The sequence below is a fragment of the Narcine bancroftii genome, chromosome 8, assembly GCF_036971445.1.
Source record: "Narcine bancroftii isolate sNarBan1 chromosome 8, sNarBan1.hap1, whole genome shotgun sequence".
Taxonomy (NCBI): domain Eukaryota; kingdom Metazoa; phylum Chordata; class Chondrichthyes; order Torpediniformes; family Narcinidae; genus Narcine; species Narcine bancroftii.
Window position 1 is genome coordinate 40902931 of NC_091476.1, and position 22339 is coordinate 40925269.

The 22339-nt window shown below is 42.1% G+C and overlaps 1 protein-coding gene across 12 annotated transcripts in view; it reads right to left on the reverse strand.

Annotated features, from left to right (window-relative positions):
- The window catches only part of aff2 (AF4/FMR2 family, member 2), a 587176-nt gene that overhangs the window by 541396 nt on the left and 23441 nt on the right, over nucleotides 1-22339 (reverse strand). The window contains exon 1 of one of the 12 annotated variants that reach the window (XM_069893499.1): nucleotides 18633-18703. The exons of the other annotated variants lie outside the window; for them this stretch is intronic. The gene's annotated coding sequence lies outside the window, so the exon portion shown is untranslated. Of the gene's footprint in view, nucleotides 1-18632; nucleotides 18704-22339 lie in introns of those variants that run through there. 12 annotated transcript variants of the gene reach the window in all.

Genomic DNA, 22339 nt, shown 5'->3' on the forward strand with positions numbered 1-22339 from the left:
CATACTTACTGTTAGAAAAATCAATGTTTCTTTTGAAATGTCAAGCTCTTATTCAAGCACTTCACATTGACAGAAGCAAAATAAAACACAGAAAGGAAGCAAGTGTTATTACTGATGTGGGAATGTAGCATCTTAGAGCAAATCCAAGGTAGCAAGTCAAGTCACCTTTATACCAAGTTCATACCATGCTCGCATGGTAAAGACAAGATAATGTTTCTCCAGGACCATGGAGCACATTTACAAAAGTTAGAATTGAAGTTAAACACACTAAGATATTAAGACATATACAGTAAAAGTCCACGGTATCCTCTCCACATATGTTCTGGGAATTCAGGAGTCTGATAGGGTGGAGAAGTAACTGTTGCCCAATCTAGACGCAAGGGCCCGAGTGCTACGGTACCTCCTACCAGATGGCAGAAGTTTACATGAGGGGTGTGTGGAGTCCTTCACAGTGTTTATTGCCTTTCATCTGCATTGAGTGTAGTAGGAAGAAAGGCTCCAGTGATCTTTTCAGCTGACTTCACTATCCTCTGCAAGATCTTGCAGTCCGAGGTGGTACAGCTTCCAAACCAAGCGGTGATGCAGTTGCACAGACTGTTCTCTAAGAGATGGACCCTTTGAGAGACATTTCTTCTTCAGTATGTCACTTTTCCCCTCCACTGAGTCAAAGTTATTTCTTGTTTGACAGAGAGCATTGGATACAGCCAGATTTCAACCAACTAAATACAGGATAAGCATACAGGAGGGAGATTGAAAACTTGGCTGAATGATGTACTAACAACAACCTCTCACTCAATGTCACCAAAACCAAGGAGCTGACTGAGGAAGGGAAAACCAGCAGGAAACGATTCAGTAATCACAGGTGGAGAGGGTGAGCAAATTTAAATTCCTGGGAGTCATTGTCTTGGAGGAGGTTTCCTGGAACCAACATATTATGAATAAATCATGTCACCACTTCTATGTCCTCCTAATTTTGTGGAGGCTTGGTATGACACACAAAACCCTGGCAAACTTCAACAGATGTGTAGTGGAAACTATGCTGTCTGGCTGCATCAAGTCTGTTATGTGGGCACCAGTACCCTTGAGCAGAAAGGCCTTCAGAAGAAAGTGGGCACAGCCCAGTTCACCACAGGCAAAACCACCCCCAGCATCCACAATCATGCTGTGTATTTGCTGTTGTGATCAAGTATAGGTGCCACAACACTCATACCACGAGGTTCAGATGTAGTTGCTACCCCTCCACCAGCAGACTCCTAAACCACAGACTGAGAAACTCATTTAAGGACTCTTACTTTCCACATTATTTATTAAGGAATAGTTATTTTCTACATATGCACAGTTGGTTTACATTTCTTTATTGGTTTACATTTCTCTCTTTTGTAAGTCTCTCTTTTGAGTACAAGTTACACTACCGATTAGTATAGATTTTGCCTGGTCTGCATGTATGCCCTCGGACAATAAATCTGAACGTGATTGGAGAGAAAATATTGTTTGCTTTCCTTTCTTATCACAAATGTTCTGTTCACTTAACACCAACTTAATCCATCTGCCAGGCAACTGTACAAAATGGAGCCAGTTTCTCTGCACTTTGGAATTCTTATTTGACCCGGATGAGTTTAGGCCTCATATCCTTGGCAATAGCATCTTTATCTGCCTCTAGAGAATCAACTGACTTGATGGAAACCCTCAGCCATAACTTGCCCCCTCTAGAAAGGGCTGTTCAAAATCCTCTTGACTGCTTTTCCCTGGCCGATAACAATATGTAAATCATGGACCCTCATTCATGAGGCAAACCTTTAATTTGCATGGGTGGTTCCTTGTTTTCACATCACTCCCTTCCATGTTAAGTAACCTTCCTCAATCGTACAACCCTCTGAGATAGAGCTTTAACTCTGGCTTTCTAATCGTTCTTGATTGAATCACTGCTCCATTGACAGCCATGCCTTCAGCCGCCTGTCCCCTTTTGGAACCTTCACCTCATTCCTTCCCTTTTTCCTAAATAGATGCCATTTAAAGCATCTCTATGGCAGATTGGAGGCCACAGCACATTTAAGGTGGGCCATGGACAGGAAGCATAAAATACTTTTGTATTTTTTAATGAAGTCGGTAGGAGAGAAGTAGGGAAAATAAAACAACTAAACTTAACTGCTCCACAGGAAAGGGCCCCATTGTAGTCATATGTTATTACACCACTAGGTCACCAGGGACCACCACCTGGCGACCTTGCATCTATAAATTGGTTGCTGCTCATTCTCCTTCATTCTGCCCTAGGCTTGCACAGAGGCAAGGCCAAGCTGTGTATATTAGCCTATTAAAACTAACGTTTTACTTGCACTCTGTCTCGTGTGGTCAATGCTAGTCGCCATCGCCCATAAACTTTCAACAGAGTCCTAAGGGGCCATAGCCTAACAAAGGTCAAGATGGCTGATTTAAAGCTCATCTCCTTCACCAAGTTATTGGTTGAAAGAAAACACGAGTAGGCTTCACAGCCCCTTAAGCCTATCCCCACTTTTCAACATGGCCTTGTTGATCTTTCCCAAGCCTCATCTTACCTGCGCCAGTTTCCTTTAGTTACTTCGCTGCTCTTTCAAAAATTCATCTATTTACTCATTAAATTCACCCTCCAAGGCATTGAGTTCCAGGATTTCACCATCCTCTGTCAACGTCCCTCTGCTGCACATCAAGTCTCAAAAAATATCACTTCTGAGATGATTCTGTATGCAAAGACAAGTTGCCATCAAACTCTTCTAGTTGGAAGGATACACACAGGAGACTGCAGACACTGGGATCTGAAGACAAGCACAATCTGCTGAACAAGCTTCAATCGTTGAGCAGCATCAGTGGGAGAAAATAAATCATTGCTGTTCTGAGCCGAAACCCTGTATCAAGTCTCAAAGTCATTAAGACCAGGCCTGATGCATCTTTCTCCCACTCTTGCTGCTCAACCCAATGAGTTCCTCCAGTGGATCATGTTTAACTTTTAGTTGATGTTAGTTTTAGGATTTAAGAACTGGCCAGGACAGTATTCATTGCTTCCTTGCTCTCTTCCAATATATAGGAGCATAGCACAAAGTATCAATGTGCCCTCAATTCACTTAAAGCCTCCTGTTATTTAGTTTAAGATAAGGTGATCAATCTCTCTTTTCACACGCTGGAGCATTTTAACCCTTCATGAGAGGGCAGACAGGCCATTTTTAGCTTGGTAAACAGTTGTAATGAAAATTGCGAGGGCCAGATCAGTGACCCAGAAAGTCCTGTGTACACAAGTGGAACATTGTGTGGCAATGGCTGCAGTCAAAATGCATATGTTTAAATTTAAATTTAGACATATACCATAGTAACAGCCCCTTTGGCCCACAAGCCCATGCCACACAAATACCCCAATTAACCTACAGCCTCTGTATGTTTTTGAAAGGTAAGAGGAAACTGGAGCAGCCAGAGGAAACCCATGTAGACAGGTGAGAATGTACCAACTCCTTACAGACACTGCAGGATTTGAACCCTGGTGCTGTAATAATGCACGCACACAACAATTTTCATCCAATCTTCTGACAATGCTGAAGGGAGAAAGATCAATTAAAATCCTGCCTTTCATGATGATGCGTAATTAAAATTTCCTCTAATTTAAAAGATTTGCAGGAATGCTGCCTGCCTGCCTCAATGTCTGGTTGGAATATGTAGTCAATCAGACTGATTCCTTGCCAGCTCCACAGCCTGCCGTCAATCACACACAGTCATCAACACACACACCATTGTTCACGTGTCGACAACTCCGCCACGTGATTTCTCAAGAGGCAAATAGCTTCAATCTTTTCTCATTCATCACAGGTGATGATGCCACAAAGTCCAGCCTGACCCTTCCTTCTCACCAACTTATTCCATAAATAAGGCCTTGGCTAATTCTGGAAGTGTGAGTGTAAAGATGGTATGCAAACAGTTCCATCTCTCCCTCTCTACACCGGCCATACTCAATGGTGGCTGAACGCTCCCCCCACCACCCCCAAGAGCCTCAGCACATTTGTGAGGGGGGAGGGGAGGGGGAGTGCATTCAGCCACCATTGAGTATGACTGGTGTAGAGAGAGGGAGATGGAACTGTTTACATATCATCTTTATGGCTGCAGCAAATAGGAATTTTAGTGGATCTGAACACCGTACTGATGTATATGAAAATAAATGCATTTCAGAAGGTGTCCAGTGAGGACATTACTTTTTAATGAAACAGGATGGTAGAAGCAGATTCTGGCCATTCAAACACCTGGCACCCAATTAACAAACAACTTTGTATGTTTTGGCAGATGGGAGGAAACCAGAGCATCTGGGAAAAGCCAATGCAGGTCACGGAAACATACAAACTCCTCAGACAGTGGCATTTCAACCTGTAATTACAGCTGGCATTTTGATAGCTTTGCACTAATCATTTTAGGTTAGAGATGCCATTCTTTACCTTTTTTTGTGATGACCCTTGGGCAAAGTTTATAGAGCTCTTCCCTGTGAAACAGTTGAATTTTGGTTTCTTCCGAACTTCTCCTACTGACTACATTAAAAAAAACCCAAAAAATATTTATACTACAGGAGATGAAAAGAAAACGAGGCTTTTAGTTAAATGTGCTGTGGCCATCACAGGTGGGCAGGGACATAGGGCTCCCTTTGGGAATGGCTGGGTTAGATGCCATTCCTGTGAAATGCCTTGGTGTTGTTTCTCCACATGAGAGACACCAGAGTAATGCAGGTTATTGCCGCTGAAACGGTAGACCAAGGACATGCACATCCAATAATAATGGCCTCAGTCATCCTCGAATGAGAAAACTGGGTCAGAGACAAGCATGTAAAAAAAAACAATATTTTCCAATCAGTGAATGCCCAATTAGGGAAGGGGGTGGGGTGATGCTAATTGGACTGCTGTGGAGAGGGAAAGGCCAATGACTTGATTGGCTCATGAGAGCCAATTGGCTGAATATGCTTAATATGGCCTCTCATGCTAATTTCACCATTCTCCCCACTTGCCCAGGCTGAGGTAATGACCTTATTAATGCTTTTACTCCCCAGTGTGCAATAGAAGACAATGTTCCATCCATCTTTGTCAGTTCAAAATGAAAATTGGTTGAAGAGAACTTGGCTCCATATACTCTCTCGGCATTCTATTAAGTAAAATAATACGTCACTAAATCATAATTTTCTGCTTTACTCACTGTAAACATCCTTCAGATGGGGACTGTTTAAAGTCTCTTTTAATAAAGATTTTTGTTTTGATGGCTGCAAACACAATAGGGAATTACTGTGCTTAATATTTCACTTTTCTACTTGATATAACCTTTGGGAAAATAATTGTTTTAGATATTCAGGTCTGAGATGTATTGCACTTAGTTATCAATTGAATTGAAAGCGATTGATTGCCACTCCAACTGCCCGATTTTCTCCGGCCTGCATTGCTAAAAAAAATTATCTGTCATGCATTAGTGTTCATCATGGAACTAATAAAGACGTCTGACAACTGTCAAGGCACTGGAGTTAAAACAACAAGAATAAATCAGTCTTCTCTGCCTGGTTTACATTCATCCTAATATTTGCTGTTTACAAGTTGCTAATGTACTGCATTTAACATGGAAGGAGCTCTCCTCAAACCGTAAATCAAAAAGGAAATCGAACAAAAGGGAATATCCTGTCACCATCTTCATGAAAGAATTTGCTCTCTTCTCAATAAGATCAATGGAAGTGAATTTCACAAACGACGTTCTATATGTTGTCATCACCTCAATGAGAACAAAAACCTCCATGATTGTTTTTTTTAATTTTCACAGTATAAATTAAAGCATGTTTAATTTAGATAAGTAATTGTGGTGATGCATCTTGCATCCTTGGGTGGCTGCAGCAAAGAGAAATTTCATACATCTGTACATTGCACATGTACATGACAATAAACATACTCAAAAGGGTGACCCATTCCGTTAAAGCTCCTGAGATCAAACTCATCCCTTCTCATTTGCTTTTGACCAGCTTTTCTAGAGATGCAGGCGGCGACGGAGACTAAATTTTGGAAGTGGAGTTCCATCCAGCTAGGCATGACTTGCTGATCTTATCTGTTTTACTTCCCGTGCAGCAAACTTTCCACTGACGTCCGCAACTGCCAATAATTTGACCCACACACATCAACTTCCCTCTCGGAGCAGAATGACAATAAGCTGGGTGAATCTGAAAAAGGAGCCCAGATTATAAAAAGTCACGACTGAAGACATTCCGGATCTTCATCTAATCCGGAGGAGAAGTGCAAGGAGAGGGATTGAAATCCAGAGTTTCAGGAGTGAAACAAGAAATGCATAAAGAGGAGATGGTTCAATGTTATAGATTGAACCAAAACCTAAATCTGACACAAGTTTTGCTGGAAGGTCATCAACTTGAAAATTCAACTCTGCTCTTCCTTCCACAGATGCTAATTGAATTGATGAGTATTTTTTTTAAAGTTCTCTTTCTTTCCAGGGATGTTTCCTTATGTCAAATCCCAAAGGATGGAAAAAGTGAGAACATAGGAAAAGCAGGAGGCCACACATTCCCTCAGGACTGTTCCACATTTAGTTGGACCATATGGACATGATTGTTCACTCTTCAGTTTTGCAAAGCTTAATGCTTTGACCACTTAAGAAGTGACCTATCCTGGGCATATAACATCCCTTCACCTATCAGGAAGGAGCCACAGTGACTGAACTTCCTTAGAAGGCTGAGACAGACAAGGCTACCATTCTGTCATCTTTCCATTGAAGATTTTTACAGAGCTTCTTGGCTGGCTACATCACAGAATGGTGCAGTTGCTGTAGAGCATTGGATCGGAGGTCAATCCACAGGACCATAAAAGCAGCAGAGAGGATCACATGGGTCGCCTCACACCTATACCCACCCCACCACCCAAATCAATAGGATTCAAAAAGATTGTTGTTTAAAGGAGGCTCACAAAAATCAGGCAGGACCCCTACTACACCACATCTTCCAGTTACTCCCACTGGGAAAGAGATCCACCAGGCTGAGGAACATTTCCTTCCCATGGGCAGTGAGACTGCTAAAGACAACTCACCATGACTGTACTATTGACGAAGAAGTTTTATTTTAATATGTAGTGTGTATACGTATCATTTGTCTGTACAATGTGTTTTGCAGTGTTCTGAACTGTGGACCAGAGAACGGTGTTTGGTTAGGTTGTACTGGTATACGTGGATGAAAAATATGCTTGAATTTGCTACCAAAATCTTAAACGTTCTTAAATTTTATTTACAGCACAGTTGAAAAGCAGATTCTGGCCATTTTAAACCCATGCTGCCCAATTACAATCAAAATAACCTACAGCCCCATATGTTTTGAAGGGTGGAAGGAAACCAAAGCATCCAAAGGAAACTCACAGAGACACTGGGAGAAGGTAGAAACTCCTTAAAGACAATGCTGGATTCGAACCCAGGTGGATGACTCTGTAATAGCATCGCACAAAGCAACTATGCTAACAGTCCTGCAGTGCTAATAGAATTCAGGGCGACTGTATTGCAGGCTTGAAGGTGTGATCCCATAACAGCAACTTGAAGCACATGGCTTTAGTTTTCAGATCCTGTTCACATGGACACCTGATATTTATACATATCAAGGAAGAGAGGACTATTGCTAGGTGTCAAATAAGTGTTCAGTGAAGGCTGGGCACGGTTAAAAGGAATATTGTTTGCATACACAACGGAGAAAAGAGGCAGCAATGGATGGGCAATGCAAACAAGCCAGCACCAACTCCAACCAGCTGGCAACTCAAGAACCAGCTGCTATTCTAAAGCAAAGGTTTGCTTGCCAATCACATCAAAGAGCATCGAACTGCAGGTGTCGAACAACCTAATCCCAACAATCCTCAACATTGCACCAGAGGGAAAAATAAAAAAGAGTTGTTTATGAAATAAACCAATATCCTTTGGAACTGGATTTCATGATCGAACAGGACAAATCAAAAACAGCAATTAATTTGAAAAAGTGAAATAGTCGCAAGATACTATTTCCTCAGAAATTGCCTGTAATAGATACACAGGTTTGCTGCACAAGTATAGCATTACATGAGACACAAAAATAAATATTCTGGTGACTCAGCCAGTTTTATTTTTCTTACATCAACACAGAATATTTAATTCTGAGACAATTTGCATAATTATATTGCTCCACGCTCAATAATTTCCAATCCACAGCATTTTGGAGTGAGTGCAATGATGTCACCTGCAATGGCTGCAGATTGCTGATTGATTACATTTTCATGTAGCATAAAGCAAATAGAATTTCATGGTTTCTTTTGATTGGAAAACTGTGACAGTTCTAACATATTAATTTCAAACTGTACTCTGATCTGAGAGAAAAGGTAGAACATTATCATTAACAGCCAAGCAGGAAGAGGAAGATGGCAAGAGCGGAGGGCTTATAGCAAGTATCAAGACTGCAGGAAATTTGATGACAGCACAAATCCTGAGCTAGCAATTGGCACACGATGGCCCCACCAAGTGAATACACCCAACACAATTTGCAGCTTGCTGTAGCAAGCTCCTGGCAGTGCCTTTGTGAATAGCACTCTCTTACCTCTGAGGCCGTGATTTCAAAGCCTACTTCAGAGCCTTGAGTACTATCCACTGCAACGCTGGGGGAGTGCAACACTGTCAAAGGGGAGGCCATTTGGGGAAATTCTGCTGACCCTCTCAGGTTGACGCAAGGGGTCACATCCAACTATTTCCCTGTGATTTGTTCCAGCATTTGTCAATCAACTGCTTAATCTGAATTAGAACCGTATCTTCCATGTTTATTTCAGGCCCTTTGGCCAAACATCCACATTGACCAAGTTGTCCACCTTAGCATCTCCAATTACCATTAGCCCCCCCCCTCCTCCAGTCTCTCTCCACTCCTCTGTCTGCTTTCCTTCAGCTCTCCACCCCTTCCCTCTCCTATCCTTCTCAGCCCCACATTCTCTCCCTATCACTTCTCACCTCCCACCTGTATCCTCTTACCTATTAGACTACAATGCCACACCTCCCTTTTTAAAAAAAAAAACTCCAGCATCTGCCTGATTTTCAACATACCCGACAAAGGGCTCAGGCCCAAAACATCAACTTCCTTTTACTTGTCATGGATGCCATGTGACCTGCGGAGTTTTTCCAGTACTTCTGTGTTTTGCACTAAACCCCAGTATCTGCAGATTGTCTTCCTTACATTCACCTAAACTGGTCCTTCTGCTCACATTCAACCCATTTTCTTCCAAGTCTTTCCCATCCACAAATCTCTAAAATAACTTTTGAAAATTTTAACTGTACAATATTCAGCCACTTCCTCTTGCACATATCCGCCACCCTGTGTGAAGATGGTGCCCCTCATGACCCCTTTAAATCTTTCTCCTTTTACCTTAAATCTATGCAAGTTTTAAATTCCTCTCCCTGGAAAAATTATGATGACTTTTTACTTCATCTATGTCTCAGATGATTTTATAAATGTCCATAATGTCTCCCTCAGCCTCCTACACTTTAGAGAGAAGAATCCCATCCAGGCCAGTCTCTCCTTAACATCAATCCCACCAGCCCCAGTAACATTGTTGTTAAAAGAGAATATTATGGAATAGTGCAAGGATAAGTACAAATGGGTGAGAGATGATTAGTAAGAATCAGTGAATGGCACAGTTGGTGCAGCAGTTTGCGTAATGCTTTTGCAGCGTCAGCGATGGGGACCGGACCAGGGTTCGAATCCCACACATACATTCTCCCCATGTCTGCGTGGGTTTTCCTCGGGGGCTCCGGTTTCCTCCCACCATTCAAAACATACTGCAGGTATAGGTTAATGGGTGAGGGGGGGGGGTAAATTGAGCAGGACAGGCTTGTGAGCCGAAAGGGCCTGTTACCATGCTGTAGGTCTTAATTAAAACATCCTATATCCATGCTGTACGAATCCACCAGATCACGTAGCAATTCAGATAGCACAAATAAGAAAATCATTAAAGATAAATAAGTGGCATAATATTTCTGGAAAGTTTTAAAATTGTTACAATATTAGTAAAGATGAGATTAAAAAAAAACAAATTTGTAGGATCTTCATCTTATCTTACGTGTTTGGCTCATAAATTAAAAATTTAAATTATTTTAAATGTTTACATTTTTAAAATATTTTAAATTTAAATTTTATTTTCAGGACAGTTGAAGCCGATTCCCACCACTGAAACCTCTGCTGCTCAAATACCTCCAAATCAACGTTTTGGAATGTGGGAGAAAACTGGAACATCGGGGAAAACCCATGCAGACATGGGGAGAACATACAAACTCCTTACAGACAGCGCCAGACTCAACCCCAGGTTGCTGGTGCTGTGTAATAACATCGTGTTAACCGTGTCACTCCTAATAAAACAGGAAAGAATGATTTGTATTTCAAATTCCCTTCAAAACATCCAACAGTCAGGGTTGTATTTTTTTTGTTGAAACAATTAAAAACTGTAGATGAGGCAGCATCTGCAGAGAGAAATTATTAGTTCACGGTATGAGTTGGGACTCTTTATGGGGAAAGGGTCCAGACTCAAAATGTTGACTGACCATTTCCTCTTTCTGGATGTTGCCGTTTCTGCTGAATCCCTCCAGCAGCTTAATCTTTGCTCGAGATTCTAGAATATGCAACTTTGTGTGTCTTAGTATTTCTGACAGTCATTGTGGTGATGTAGGAAATTTAGCCACTAATTTTCTCACAAAAAAGTGCCACAAACACCAGATTGGTAGAGGCAGAAGGCCTCCCAGTGTTTACCTGCAAGATGCCATGTCCAACAGTGCAGCACTCTCTCACCACATGAACTTAATGTGCTACACCGACAGGCGAGATTGTTACCGAGCGAGGAGGAACATTGAGTAATGAGCAACCTTTGATGAGAATTGGGCATTGTAACACCCGCATAATCTGGGGTGGATCGAGGAGTTTGTCTTGGAATTGAAAGAGGCAGGGAAGGCCGCTGTCTTCTGGGCTGCGATCAGGTGAGGAGTTGGATGAGTAAGTGGAGGACAGACACAAACATTTGGGCAGACGCAAAGGCTAGGCATGGGTGAGACAGTTGTGGAAAAGGCAAGCTGTCAAGGCAGTTCAGGTGGAGGTACAGCACCAATCACCTTTCAGCCAAGCGACTAACCCCTCCAGTAAGAATCAAGTCGTCCAGGTAGCACTTGGCAAGCAAGAGACGAATGTCTGGAACGATACATGGCATTTGATAGATGTGACTAACTCAGAGTGATGGTCAGGGATGACAACACATATCAAGTCCTTTCACCTAAAAAGCAGACAAAAATAGACCAAAATTTGATCAAATTTGCAATTTTAATGAAGTGAAATTTTATTGAAAGTGCTGACCAGGAGACATCCTTGCAAACTGAACAAGGAAAAATTGCTAAATAATAAGATTATATTGCGACTTGGGATGAATAAATACTCCAAATAATTTCAAACACTATTTATTAACAAAGGGAAGAGATAGTTATTGATTTCCACATGTAAACATGAAGAGAGTCTAAGAAGTGAAAGACTTACAGAGAATTATCTCCACAGAGGATGTTTTGTATTTATGATGCTCATTCCCCAAAGTTACAATTTCAACCATGGGGTTTCTTCGTGGTATTGCCCCTCCTCCTCCTTCTCCCCCCCCCCCCCACCCCCACCCTATGTTATTTACCACTCCAAGGTTCACCTGAACCAACTTTGATGCAATGCTCCAGGACTTCTGTGAGACCTCAGCTGGAGTACTGCATAGAGTTTAGTTGTGACTTTAAAATCAGGATATTTTCCATTGGTGGTACAGCAATAGAACATTTATCAGGGTGATTTATCACATAAACGGGGCGGTGAAACTTCAGGCAATATCATTTGCAGTTTAGACGATGGACAGATGATCTCATTGAAACATACAAGTTCCACATTGACTCGATAGTCAATTGCACCAACAACTCAACTTTCTCAGAAGCCTGGGTAAGTTTGGCACATCCCCAAGGTATCTTACTAATTTTACAGTTGAACCATGAAAAGTATCCTGTATCACAGCTGGATACAGGAGCTGCTATGCCCAAGATCGCAAGGAACCATAGGCAACTGAAAACACAGCTCAGACCATCACATAAACTGAACTCCCCTCCATCAACTCTGTCAATACCTCATGCTATCCTGGAATAATTTCCAACATATTAAAGGGCCCCATCACACTATCTTCTGCCCCTTTCATCGGGCAGACATGTGCTTGAAACCACAATTCTCCAATGACTGTTTCTTTCCCATTGTTATCAGACTCTGAAAATAAAAAGACAAACCAAGGCACTAAATCTCAGGACAAGAAGAAAAAACTCCAGAGGGCTGTTAACTCGGCCGATGACTTCATTTGGGCAGACACCAGACTTCACTCCATCAAGGACATCTATGTGAGGCGGTGTCTTAAGAAGAGCATCCTCTATCCTCAAAGATCCCCACCACCCAGACAATGCCCTCATTACTTTGCTACCATCTGGAAGGAGGTACAGGAGCCTAAGGATGAGCATTCAGTGGCACAGGGACAGTTTCTTCCCTACTGCCATCAGATTCCTGAATGATCAAAGAACCAAAAACACTGTCTTACTTTTCGTGAGCTATTATTTTTATATATAGTATTGTTGTAAGATAGTTCATAATACAAATGTTTGCACAGCAATGCTGCCGCAAAACACCAAATTTCATGACTTGTTCTGATTCCGAGTTCCAAGCCCCAACATCACCAGCCTTGGGAAATTTTCAAGCTTTCAATTCTTCAATGTACACAAAATTTGTTTTCCTTCTTTGACACTAAAGACACTAAGAGGCCCCACTAGATCAATGCCCCCACAATAGAAACAGAAAGCTCCTGGACCCCACCACCTCCTCTGATACCACTGCCTCCCATAACCTCCGTAGCCACATGGCCACCAGTTAATCAGAGCTCCAAGTATCCGAATTACTCTCCCAACTCACGATCAAGGAGCTGTTAGCACTGGTGGTCCTTTGGGAGCCCCTGTTCACCATGGGCACCCACACAGATCATGGTCCTAATCCATGGTCACCAGTAGCCCACAGCCTAATGTGAGGCTGAGAAATTAACTCTCTGGTCCAGCCAATCAAACCTCTGTGATTGCCGAGGATTAGGACCTGAATGCTTCTCTCCATTTCACAGCTCCAAGTTCCCATACAAGGTTCATGAGCAACCTCAACAAAACCAAAGCTGATGCAATGCTGAGAAAGGGGCTCAGATTTGAAGTGCACCCTGTGAGGGAGATAAAGCCATCTTCATACAGCATGGAACAGGATCTTCAGCCCAAGGCTTCCCCACTGACCAAGTTGGTATTCTGGACCATCCTCATTTGTCTGCATTTGGCCCATAACCTTATCAATACTTCTATCCATTAATCAGTCTAAATATTTTTCAACATACAACATGACAGCACAGCACAGGCCCTTCAGCCCATGATGCTGTGCCAACCCATGCATACCTACTTCACAACATTCTAATCCACAACACAAAACTCTCTATTTTCTTACATCATGTGCCTAAGAGTCTTTTGAACATCGCTATTGTACCAACTTTTTGAATGTCACTTCTATAGCTTCATCTCATATCTGTTTCCAAATATGGAGCATATTCTGAGTGAAAACGTTGGTTGTAGGTCCCTCTTTGATCTCCCTTATTTATATTCTCAGGAGGGAGGGTGAGCAGCCAGACATCGTGATCCATGTAGGGACCAATGACATGGGAGGAAGAATGAGGAGGTCTTGCAAAGACTATAGGGAGTTAGGTATAAAGTTAAAGGACAGGACTGCCAGGGTTGAGATCTCTGAAATGCTACCATGCTAGTGAGGCTAGAAATGTAAAGTTAATCCAGCTAAATACATGGCTAAAGGGATGGTGCAGGTGAGAGGGTTTCATGTTTCTGGACAATTGGGCTCTGTTCTGGGCAAAGTGGGACCTGTATCGACCGGATGGTTTGCACTTGATCTGGAGGGGGACTAACATCTTTTCAGGTAGGTTTGCTAGTGCTGCTCCGTGGGGTTTAAATTAGATTACCAAGCGGATTGGCATCAGAATGTTAGAGCAGAAAACAAGGCAGAGGAGAATATAGGTCATGGAAGGACTACATGTATATACAGAAATCCAAGGTTCATATGTGATAGAAATGTTCTCAGGTGTATTTATTTCAATGCAATAAGCATTGTCGGAAAGGCAGACAAGCTTAGGGTATGGATTGACATGAGAGGTTACAACATTATTGCTGTTAATGAGATTTGATTGCAGGAGGGGGAGGACTGGCAGTTTAATGTACTGGGGTTCCATTGTTTCAGACGTAGAGAGGGAGAGATGAAAGGGGGAGAAGTGGCATTGCTAGTCAGGGAAAATATCACAGCTATGTTTAGACAGGACAGTCCAGAAGGCTCATCTACAGAGGCCACGTGGATGGAGCTGAGAAACGGGAAAGGTGTAACCTCACTGATAGGGTTGTAGTATAGGTCGCCCAACAGTCAGAGAGAATTGGAGGAGCAAATTGGTAGAGAGATAGCAGACTGATTCAAGAAGCAGAAATTTGTGATAGTAGGAGATTTAAACTTTCTACATATTGACTGGGACTCTCGTACTGTAAAAGGGTTGGATGGCTTGGAGTTTATGAAATGTGTTCAGGAAAGTTTCTAAATCATTATATAGAAGTACCAACGAGGGAGGATGTAATACTTGATTTCTATTAAGGAACCAGACAGGTCAGGAAAGGAAGTACGTGTAGGAAAACATTTTGGGTCCAGTGACCATAATGTGATTAGATTCAAGTCATTTATGGATAAGGATAGGTCTGGTCCTCAAGTTAAGATTCTAAATTGGAGAAAGGCCAATTTTGTGGAAATGAGAAAGGATCTAGGAGGGGTGGATTGGGATAAGTTGTTTTCTGGCAAGAATGGGGTCAATAAGTGGAAGACTTTCAAAGATGAAATTTTGAAAGTGCAGAACTTGCATGTTCCTATTAGGATTAAAGGCAAAGTTAACAGCCATAGGGAACCTTGCTTTGCAAAGGATATTAGCAGTATGGTAAAGAGGAAGAGAGAGGTGTACAGTAGGTATAGGCAACAAGGAGCAAATGAGATTCTTGAAGAATATTTTAAAAATGTAAGAAAATACTTAAAAAGGAAATCAGAAAGGCAAAATGACACAAGGTTGCTTTGGCAGATAATGTGAAGGTAAACCCGAATGGTTCCTGCAAGTATGTTAAGAGATAAAATTGGTCCCTCATAGATCAGAGTGGTCATCTCTGAGTGATCCTCACGAGAAGGGGAAGATCTTGAACATTTTTTTTTTGCATCAGTAATTGCTCTAGAATCTGACATAATGTAGAAGAAGGGAAACAAGCAGTAGTGATATGGAGCATATACAGATTAAAGATCAGGAGGTGATTGGGCCTTACAGCAAATAAAGATAGATAAATTCCCTGGGCCTGACATGATATTCCCTTGGACCTTGAGGGAGACAGTGTAGAAATGCAGGGGTCCTGGCAGAAATATTTAAAATATGTTTAGCCACAGGTGACGTGCCAGTGGATTGGAAGGTAGCTCATGTTGTTCCATTATTTAAAAAATGCTCCAACCATAAATCAGGAAATTTCAGGCCAGTGAGCCTGATGCCAGTAGTGGGTAAATTATTGGAGGGTATTCTGAGAGATCAGATGTACAAATATTTGAACACCCAAAGGCTTTGTGCATGGTAGGTCATGTTTAATGAATATTAAGAGTTTTTTGAGGAAGTTACCAAGAAAGTAGATGAAGGAAAGGCTGTAGATATTGTCTACATGTAGTTTAGTAAGGCCTTTGACATGGTCCCACATGGGAGGTTAGTTGAGAAAGTTTAGACATGAGGTATCCATGGGAAGGTTGTAAAATGGATTCAAAACTGGCTGAATGGGAGAAGACAGAGAGTGGTAGTGGATGATTTCTTCTCAGACTGGAGGCCTGTGATTAGAGGCATGCCTCAGAGATCAATGCTGGGACCATTGTTGTTTGTTGTCTATATCAATGATCTGGATGATAATGTGGGAAATTGGATCAGCAAATTTTCTGATAAAACTAAGATTGGAGGAGTTGTGGACAGCGAGGAAGGCTTTCAAAGCTTGCAGAGGGATCTGGACCAACTGGAAAAATGGGCCAGAACATGGCAGATGGAATGTAGTACAGTCAAGTGTGAGGTATTACATTTTGGGAGGACAACCCAAAGTAGGATATACAGAGTAAATGGTAGGGCACTGAGGAGTGCAGAGGAACAAAGGGATCTGGGAAAATGGATACATAATTCCCTGAAAGTGGCATCACAGGTAGAGAGCATTGGGAGCAGTTGTAGTTGCCAAACTACAGGAAGTTCAAAAGAGTGCAGAGAAGATTTATTAGGATGTTGCCAGGTCTTCAGGAGTTGAGTTACAGGGTAAAATTAAACAGGTTGGGACTTTATCCTCAGAGCACATGAGGATAGATTTGATAGAGATTTATAAAATTATGAGGGGTATAGATAGAGTAATTGTGAGTAGACTCTTTCCACAGATTGAGAGAGATAAATATGAGGGGACATAGCTTCAGGATGAATGGTTTAGGGGGAGCATTGGGGGAAGTTTTAAGAATAAATTGGATAGATACATGGATGGGAGAGGTCTGGAGGATTATGGAATGGGTGTAGGTCAGTAGGACGAAAGGAATGATATGGCACAGATTAAAAATGGCCTGTTTGCTGTAGCTTTCTATGGTTTAAATGTTCCCACTTTCTCCAGAGTGGTCTGCTATTGGAAAAAAAACTGTGAGCATTCACTATATCCACGACTCTCATTAATTTATTAATCTCCATTACATCACTCCTTAGCCTCCAGGGAGTAAAGACATGAACCTCTCCCTCTAACAGCACCCTTTTAACACATTGACATTGTTCCAATAGTTGGCAAACAGAACTGCTGTCCTCCAAGGCAGTCCCACCAAACCCGTAACCAACTACATCATGAGGATCCAGCCTTTGAACCCAATCCTCTGCCCAATAAAGGCCACCATGCCAAACACCTTCTTCACCACCCTGTCCACTGGAGTCACAAAGTTCAAGGAACCATGCTTGGACAAAGGTCCCAATCAAGCTGCAGGCTTGATTGGAACCAGGATTTGAAAGGGTACCAAGGGTAAGAAGGGTTCCCAAAGAGCCTCGCGTGTTGAAGGCTTCCAGACTGTATGGGAGGTTTGGATCTGGAGCTCAGGTTGCAGATTGTTTGAACTGGAATCTGTCCAGCTGCAGGTGTGTTGGAGGTGAATCCATAGACACACAGTGATTCTGAAAGGTTTTCTTTTGCTTCCCTTTCTTTTATTATTAGGGGCATTGGGAAATGTTCATTGCAATGCTTAATCTTGCTTATGAGAGTCAAAAGTTGAAATATATCAGCTATATTTTATTATGTATTATGTGTAAGAAATAAAAGGAACCTTGAACCCCCTCTCCCCAGCTCTGTAAATGTACTTTGCAAGTCTCGCTTTGCTTTGAATTAACAAAGTATAAAACCTCACATTTATCAGAGTTAAATTCCATTTCCTTTCAGAAGGCATTAATTAAATACCTGAAGCAAAACATTTTCCTACATGAGGAAATGGATCAAGAAATGGGTTCCTGAATCAACACAAGTATATCTCACTATAGGAGTCTATTCCAGTAGTTCTAAACCTGTGTCCCAAAGACCACTGATTATCCATGGGTTTGGTACAGGTGATCCACAGCGAGGTGACAAAGACAAATGTTACTGATATAATAAACAGTAATTAAAAAAAGGTTGGAAATTTGACCACAAAATGAAAATTGCACCTCTCGGTTCAAGAAGTTTCTTTCCAACAGTTATCAGGCTCTTGAACTTCCCATTTGTTACACCATCGAGGGTCTGCTCCAACAGCATAAAAGGATGGTCTGCATTATTGTTGTCAACTGATTTTTTCTACCATGATAACTGAATATTTATGAGGGGTATAGAGTAAATGCAAGCAGGCGTTTTATCACTGAGGTCAGGCAGGACAAGAACTAGAGTATCTTGGTAAAGGGCGAGAAATGAAATGTTTAAAGGGAACATTAGTGGGGAATTGCTTTATGCTGAGTGTGGGGAGAGTGTGGAACAAGCTGCCAGCTGAAATAGTGAATACAGGCTCAGTTCTGATAGTAAAGAAAAATTTGGACAGCTACATGTATGGGAGGAGTTGGAGGGCTATAGTCTGGCTACAGGTCAATAGATCTGGGCAGAATAATAGTTCTGCCCAGACTTGATGGGCTGCAGGACCCGTTTCTCTGCTGTAGTGTTCTATAGTTCTATGTCTGGTGCTATCTCTCCATCAGTCAAGGAAGAGCCATCCAACTCCTCCTGATGATGTTCAGAGAGCCTTCAAACCACAAGGCAAGCTGGCCACACGTGCAGACCTCCGTGGTTTAAATGTTAATCTTAGATAAACGCTCACACTTTCGCGTTGTGAAATTTTCCATTTCCTGCACCAACTGTACTGCCATTTTATGAAGCACAGTGGGCCATGAATCCAATTTGTGCATGATTATGCTCAGTCATATGTCAAGGAAGTGCCTTTCAAAACAGACCTTAAAACACAGTTGTAACTGCTTGCTCAGGTGGAACAATGAGATCTTGTGGCACTCAGTGACAGCAGTGAGCATCTGTTTGTATTGGATTCCCATCCATCCTCCGAGCAGCTCCTGGAATGGCAGGGAGCCAGTGTGAATGAACCAGATTTGACTGTTGTTAAAATGCAAGAAACCTAGTTTCCTGATTACATAGAACATAAATAACTGAAAGGACTCTCTTTTGCTTCTCTTTCTCCTCTCGTTAGGGGTGTCAGGCAATGCTCATGGCCACCGTTTGTTTGCCTCAAAAAGTTGACGCATATCATCCATATCTTTAATGTATTATAATGTGACAAAAAAATGAAAACTTTGAACATTTGAACCTAGAACATTACAGTACAGGCCTTTTGGCCCATGATGTTGTGACAACCTATATAAAATGGTGGGGGAAGGGGCAGGAGCGCAGGTCCACAGACAAGAGACCATGGTTGGGTATGGGAGGGAGGGTGTTCTGGGAACGCGGGGGTGGAGGGAGGAAGTGGCGGGCTGGTATCCTTGGCAGACAATATAAAGGAGAATCCCTACAGATTCTACAATAATATTAAGATCAAAGGTTAACGGGGTGTGAGTAAATTTTCTTCAGGATCAATGAGTTGATGTATCTGTATAACCATAGAATATGGGAAAGGGTAAGCTATTTCAGACTGAATTGAGAGAAACATTTTCACTCAGTTGTGATCTTGTCAGAAGCAAGTTGGGTGTTGCCCTTATAGCTAAAGGGATTAAGGGGTATGGAAAATAGGAACAGCAGACTGATTTTTGTTTTTTTAATGATACAACAGTATCAGCCTATGAAATCCATTCTGCCCAATTACATCCAATTAATTGTACATATGTTTTTTAAGTTGACTTGCCTGAATAACACACAAAACAAAGCTTTACTCAATACACATGACAATAAACATTTTAATCAATTTGATCAATTGCAAAGGTTAGATTATTGCCATTATTTAAAGAGAAGTACTAACTCTGTACGTTTTGCAGGATACCCGGCAAAAACCTATATAGGTCAGGGAAAGAACATACAACCTCCTTAAAGACAGCATCAGATTTGATGTCATATGATCAGCCATGATTGGTTTGAATGCTGGAAGAGCTGAATGGCCTTGCAAGAGAGTATCTGCAGTGTGGGGGTTTGAACCAATAACCTATCAACTCAATGATTAGAGAGGGTTAACATCTTACTCACAGCTGCCTGTTTCTTTTTTTAAAAAAAAGAAAATCACACTGTTGGCTGTGCAATAAAATGCCAAAATCTTCAGAAATCTGTACAAAATGATGGGAGGAAAGTTTTGGGTAGATGTCACAGGTAATGGGTGCTTGGAATGCATTGCAGGAGGGTGATGGTGGAGGCTGGTACAATAGGGTTTTTTAAATAAGAGTCTTTGATGGGTACATGGATGCGAGAAAATAAAGGTTCATAGGGAAGATTTTGTTGTTTGAGTAGGTTGAGCTTGGCGAACACAGTTTAAAAAGGGCAACTGATGTGTCACATGCTAAAACATAAAGCTGCTAAAAGCTGCCTACTCTCTGCCTAAACTGTACATTTCTCAGCACCCTGCACTTGATATTCACAGCAATGATATTACTTAACACCCTGTTCATTTTATTATTACACTACCAAAGTCATTTAGATGTGGCCATACTTGCCTGGATACCATGCAAAATATTTTGCACATACATATATACATACATACACACACACACACACCCACCCACACACACCCACCCACATTTCTTCTTCCTTTTCTTTGGCTTGGCTTCGCGGACGAAGATTTATGGAGGGTTGTGGCCACATCTGCTGCAAGCTTGTTGGTGACTGACAAGTCCGATACGGGACAGGCAGGCACGGTTGCAGCAGTTGCAAGGGAATATTGGTTGGTTAGGGTTGGGTGTTGGGTTTTTCCTCCTTTGTTTTTTGTCAGTGAGGTGGGCTCTGTGGTCTTCTTCAAAGGAGGTTTCTGCCTGCTGAACTGTGAGGCGCCAAGATGCACGGTTGGAGGCGATATCAGCCCACTGGCGGTGGTCAATGTGGCAGGCACCAAGAGATTTCTTTAAGCAGTCCTTGTACCTCTTCTTTGGTGCACCTCTGTCTTGGTGGCCATATATCACGATCTTGGGAAGGCGAAGGTCCTCCATTCTGGAGACGTGACCCACCCAGCGCAGTTGGGTCTTCAGCAGCATGGATTCGATGCTTGCGGACTCTGCCAGCTCGAGTACTTCGATGTTGGTGATAAGTCATTCCAATGAATGTTGAGGATGGAGCAGAGACAGCGCTGATGGAAGCGTTCTAGGAGCCGTAGGTGGGTCACGTCTCCAGAATGGAGGACCATCGCATTCCCAAGATCGTGTTCTATGGCGAGCTCTCTACTGGCCACCGAGACAGAGGTGCAGCAAAGGTACAAGGACTGCTTAAAGAAATCTCTTGGTGCCTGCCACATTGACCACCGCCAGTGGGCTGATATTGCCTCCAACCGTGGATCTTGGTGCCTCACAGTTCAGCGGGCAGCAACCTCCTTTGAAGAAGACCGCAGAGCCCACCTCACTGACAAAAGACAAAGGAGGAAAAACCCAACACGCAACCCCAACCAATTTTCCCTTGCAACCACTGCAACCGTGCCTGCCTGTCCCACATCGGATTTGTCAGTCACCAACAAGCCTGCAGCAGACGTGGACATATCCCTCCATAAATCTTCGTCCTGGCACGCACGCACGCACAGTGCACAATAAACAAATGGATTCAATTCTAGGATGGCCTATTGGTTGCTGCTCTTGACCCAGACTTTCAACCAAAGCTTGAACCCACTTCCCAGAGCTAAACAGATATTTTGTTCAAATGCTCCTACACATGAATATTACTTAACTAATTGAAGTAAAACTCAATTCAAAGTTCAAGGGTTTGATACCACATGAGAAATGTTCAAGTGATCCTCCACATCTGATGTTTCTCACTACTTCTCTGCCTTTCCAAGGTATTATTCTAAAAGCCCATTTTAAGATTCTGTGCTTCAGTGATGAAATCTTAAGTTTACTGTTGGCAGTGTTCCTTGGAAGACTCTCAATGAGCTCTTGTTACAATGCTTGCTTTACAAACTCAGCACAATAATTTGTTGAAACAGTATTTTAAAATAATTTTGTTAACATGTCCATTGAAACATCAAACAATAGAAACTATGAAAGAAATGTACTGAAGGTTTGCACTCTAAAATCACGTCAGTATCACAAGCTAACAGCAAATCAAGAAGGTCCTTATCTTATTTAATTGTTTGTTATTCCCACACAAGTTCTCTTAAGTCATTGCTTTTCAAAAGCCTCAGTCAATAGGCCATAAATCCTTTAGAAATACATTACCCGATATGTTACAGTCAAAACACACTGGACAAGACAGATGCTGAGCAATTTGTAAACTATCTACAACCCATCAAGCCCAGGATTAAACCATTCTGTCCCACTGTTACCACTTTGGTTCAAGCAGCAGGCAAGTGGAGATTATGATTCTTTTTCAGCGACATAGTGGACCAGACATTTTTTTTTAATTTAGAGATACAGCACAGGAATAGGCCCAACTAGCCGATGCAGCTGTATCACCCAACTACACCCATGACTAATTAATTGACCAACCCCAAACATCTTTCAAATGTGGGAGGGAACTAAAGCCCCCAGAG